Source organism: Heterocephalus glaber, unplaced genomic scaffold (assembly GCF_053883595.1).
Source record: "Heterocephalus glaber isolate CG9 unplaced genomic scaffold, H.glaber_assembly_v1.0 deba00001457, whole genome shotgun sequence".
In the NCBI taxonomy this organism is placed as follows: Eukaryota; Metazoa; Chordata; class Mammalia; order Rodentia; family Bathyergidae; genus Heterocephalus; species Heterocephalus glaber.
In genome coordinates this window covers 16,348,460-16,353,425 of record NW_028258305.1, presented here as the reverse complement: position 1 = coordinate 16,353,425, position 4,966 = coordinate 16,348,460, and the positions used below count along the sequence as shown (strand labels likewise).

The window sequence follows — 4,966 nt, the reverse complement described above, 5'->3', positions numbered from 1 at the left end:
TCATCAAAGAGAAATTTTTTCAGACAGACCATGCCTTCAGTTATTCATGAAGATGGCAAAAATGAGAGGCTTACTCAACTCCAGGTATAGCCTAGGAGGGATTGATCACAGAAGATTAGCTGTAAACAGCTTTCAATATTTTGGATACGGCCAAAAATCTTTTGAATCTAAGATCTTAGAAGAAACCAAATTTTTCAGTGATGCTATTGAAACATACAAAGGTAGACCTTTTGACTTGAAACACTTAATAACTAATGCTGTTTCAAATATAACCAATCTGATCATTTTTGGAGAAAGATTTGCTTATGAAGACACTGATTTTCAGGACATGATTGAGTTATTGAGCGAAAATGTGGAACTAACTACCAGTGCCTCGGTCTTCCTGTAAAATGCCTTTCCATGGATTGGCATCTTGTCTTTTGGAAAACATCAGCAGCTGTTTAGAAATGTAGCTGTGGTCTATGATTTTCTCTCCAGACTTATTGAAAATGCTTCAGTCAACAGAAAGCCTCAGTTACCTCAGCATTTTGTTGATGCTTATTGAGATGAGATGGATCAAGGTAAAAATGACCCATCCTCTACTTTCTCCAAAGAAAACCTAATTTTCTCCGTGGGTGAGCTCATCATTGCTGGAACAGAAACTACAACCAATGTGCTATGCTGGACAATTCTTTTCATGGCCCTTTATCCTAGCATTCAAAGACAAGTTTGGAAAGAGACTGATTTAATTATTGGCCCCAATAGACTGCCTTCTTGGGATGACAAATACAAAATGCCATATACTGAAGCAGTTTTGCATGAAGTTTTAAGATTCTATAGTATAGTTCCGTTAGGAATTTTCCATGCAACCTCTGAAGATGCAGCTGTACGTAGTTATTCTATTCCAAAAGGCATAACAGTAATTTCAAATCTTTATTCTGTACAGTTGGATGAAAAGTACTGGAAAGACCCAGAAATGCTCTGTACTGAGCAATTTCTGGATAGCAGTGGATATTTTGTCCAAAAGCAAGCTTTGGTTCCTTTTTCCTTAGGGAGAAGACATAGTCTTGAAGAACATCTGGATCGGATGGAAATGTTCTTGTTTTTCACCACATTGTTTCAGCGGTTTCATTTGCATTTCCCACATGAACTAGTTCCAAATCTGAAGCCCAGGTTAGGTATGACATTGCAGCCCCACCCTTACCTCATCTGTGCTAAAAGGAGCTGAAAGTGCACAGATGTTTTCCGGAATAAGAGTGTATTTTTGCCTTATCCTGAAGCTTAATCTAAGAGCGATATTTAGGAAAAAGGCACAATATCAAAAAGCCAAACAGATATGTCATTGAAAAGAGTACTAGAGGGGGCCAGGATTTAGCTCAGTGGCACCACGCCTGCTTTGAGAACACAAGTTCCTGAGTCCAATCTCTAGTACAGAAAAAATAAAAACAAATAAAAATTTAAAAATAAAAAATTCTTGACCAATAACTAGCACTAGCTATGATTTCTTTTCAAGCTTCTATAACTTCTAAGGTACAACTCTTTACTGAGGAACATGAAGGTGCAAATGTCAGATGTTTCATAAGAGGCTAAGAAGGGCTATATAGATGCCCTAAGCATAGCCACTTGTTAAGTATAAGGTTCCTCTCATCCTATTTTGACTATCTCCTAAGGAAGCTTTGCTTCTAAATGCCAACTCCTTTTTGATCCTGTATTATCATTAATAGACTGTGGTACCAATCCAATTTAATAGAAGACTAAAAGAAATTAAAATTCAAATAAACTAATTTGGACTATAGATATTTTAGAAATGGTGACAGATGATAGAAGAAATATATATTTAGTGTAGGGACAGCCTTGCTTTCAAATATAGCTCCCTACTATGTGTTCATGAGAACTGTGTCATTATTTCTATAAATGAGGGTCTGTGTAATTCCTGAGCATCCATCCCAATAGCAGCTCAGTAGATACAAAATTACAATAAGGTATTAGAACAAAAACAACAGATGGCTATTGATTTTTTTGTAGGCACAGATAGCACTACTTTTTGTAAAACCAGTCACTGTATTTAAATATCCAATCATGTTAATAGTAGAAATCTTTCCATGGGTTAATGTTTTTCCTAAAGATAAAATACAAATCCAAAAACATGCTATTGAGATGGCATGTTGTGTAAATTTGGATACTTGAGAATGATGGAATGCTATTAACAATTTTACCAGAACAAAAAGGACAAATTGTGAATGACCTGAAGAAACTGAAAAATATATTGAGTCATTTACAGCTATTTTTCACATCATCATTTTTTTTGAAGTTGTACTTTGATTATGAGCAGCTATAGCCTCAGAATAAGTGCACATAGTAATGACTTATATTAAGAATATGGATTTAGCCTTACGTTGTGATAGCCAACCTGACTCCATTTGTGTCAAGTCAAGTAATTCCGGGTGGTCACCTTTCCTTTCCCCCTTGGGAGTCCTCTCAGTTAATGCCGGACAGACAGCCGTATCCCATGTGAGTTTGCAACTATGTTATCTTCACTGCCTTGTAAACAGAAGGCTCTGCACCTGTGAAAGTCTGCAACTATGTTATCTTTACTGCCTTGTAAACGGAAGACTCTAAAAAAAAAGAAAAAAAACAAAACAAAACAAAAAGACCTGTTGGCAAGACCCTAAACAGGAAGGCCTACTGTAGTACCTGTGAGGCTTAACTTTAAATGGAGTTGTGTTGCGTTGATATTCTCTCAGGCGCAAGGGACTGCAGCTCCATCACTGTTAATCCTGTGAAAGAAGGAAATTATCAGGAATTATACTTTTTCCATGTATTAAACCTATATGATATTTTCAGATGTTGTAGTCATTTGTTTTATCATTTATAATTGAAGCACATTATGGTATGAGGAAAGAACAACACTAAAGAAATCACATAAATAGGCTGTAGTTCTGCCTTGTACGAACTACAAGAAGAGTGTTGTCATTGGACTTCGTTTTTCTTTTAATTTCCATATATGAAAAGGTAAGATATGAATAAGTGGTTGACATCATCACTTCAAGTTATCAATTCTCTTAGTCTAAGAATCTTTTCATTTGGTAGATAATATTTGAATGTAATTATACCACCTAAAGTTTGTTTCAAAAGGAAATCTAAACATTTTTAACTTATTTCACTATTCTCCTCTAATCATGTATTTGTTCATTCATTTATTACTTCTACATATAGGTCATTTTAGATGAGCTTGAGACATTTATAGGTAAATAGATGCAAATTGAGACTATACTCTTAAATGAAATAAATCAGACAAGTGTAGATATCACATTGTGTCTCTGGTGTGAGAAACTGAAAGGATGAATAAGGACTAAAATGTACAACAGATAATATGAAATAGGAAGAAACTTTTCAAAAGGAAAGGGAAATTGTGAAATGAAGAGTGGCTAAAAAGGAAGGAAAAAGGGGAAAAAATGAAAGAAGAAGGAAAAAATGGAAACAAAGCTTTGTAAATAAGGGAGGAGGGGAGGTTGAAGGGGAGGAAGGGGTTGAGACAAAAAGAGGAATCAAGATGTATCATGTACAGGTACAAACTCCCTTTGATGAATGTGATTGTTATGTGTATTTAAATTATATCAATAAAATTAATAAAAAATATTTTCTGAATACTAGTTACATTGATACCATTGTGCTTATTGTTGTGGAGGTGGGAGTTTTTATTGGAAAAAATCCTAAATTCAAAGATTTGCATTGTATTTGTGAATTGTAGGATTATGCTATAATAAAGATGTAAACACGGACTATATCACATATTCTCTAGAATTTAAAAAGCCTTAAGTGTTAATATTCTTTTGTAACATGGAACCAAAAAATGAGGAACATAATCTTGACTTCACAACCAAATATATTTTGCCATTTCCCCAGAAAATAGCCTATTAATTTTTTTCCTATAAATCATGAACTACTTTTAGAATGTGATGTTTATATTTAAATGTTCAATACACACGCAGCTTGTTAAAATTGAGTGGCCAAATAAGTGAGTGACAGAGTGAGCAAATGAGAGAAAGATAATTATAAAACTCACTAGTAACTTGCAACAGAAGAATACACTGCTCTCCAAATTCTTGAAAGAAAATCATATATATCAAACTGTAAGCTTTCAATAAGTAATTTGTTCATTAATTGAGCATAAAGGAGATGTACATTTGACCAAATATCAACTATTACTACATATTTAAAATGCAGTATGTCATAGGAGAGAAAGCACAAAAATTCAAAAAGTAAATAGAAACAACATTGATCATATATTAATACATTAAGAATAGAATACAGTGATTAATGGTTATTTAGACTGCATTATACCATTCTCTCTACTGTTACTGAAAAATTCTCATAAGAAATAATTAGAAATAGTAGAATTTCTGAGCAAGTATTATTTAGAACTGGCATATTTTATCTTCGTGATCACAGACAACATAGCAGGAATTATGGGATAGAAAATTCAGTTCTAGTTAAACTCAAATATGCTGCTGGATTTGTGTGCCTGGACATTACTCTATCATATATTGTTACCATTTTAACTGAAATGGTATAAACAGCTAAAAAAGCAAGAGGAGGTTCTTATATTGGCCAAAGCAGGAGTTTCACATGCAATTATGACATGTTAATTCAGAACTAGCTATAAGGAGGCATCAATGCTAAAGGAATGGTGTAAGAGTCATGACGTAGACTTTTGGGTGAGACACTTCTCTTCTTGGTCAGCTTTTGATGTCCCAGAGAAGGAGAGAATTACTTTAATATCTTTGGATACCTAGTAATAATGGGGTAAAATTGAAGTGAGCTCACAGAGGATCTAGGATATCTTGGATATTAAAAAACTACCTACCTCCATCTCTTTTCCATGTTCCCATCCCTGAACTTCTCTGAATCTACGACAGTAGCAGCTTTCTTGCCTATGACAACACAAAATATGTAGAAGCCCTATCTTCAGAAATGTTGTTTAAAA

At 34.2% G+C, this 4,966-nt stretch overlaps 1 pseudogene; it reads left to right on the top strand.

The window, feature by feature from the left end:
• The first annotated feature begins 507 nt into the window (after positions 1–507).
• LOC101720022 (vitamin D 25-hydroxylase pseudogene) lies at positions 508–1,272 on the top strand (annotated as a pseudogene).
• The last annotated feature ends 3,694 nt before the right edge of the window (positions 1,273–4,966 follow it).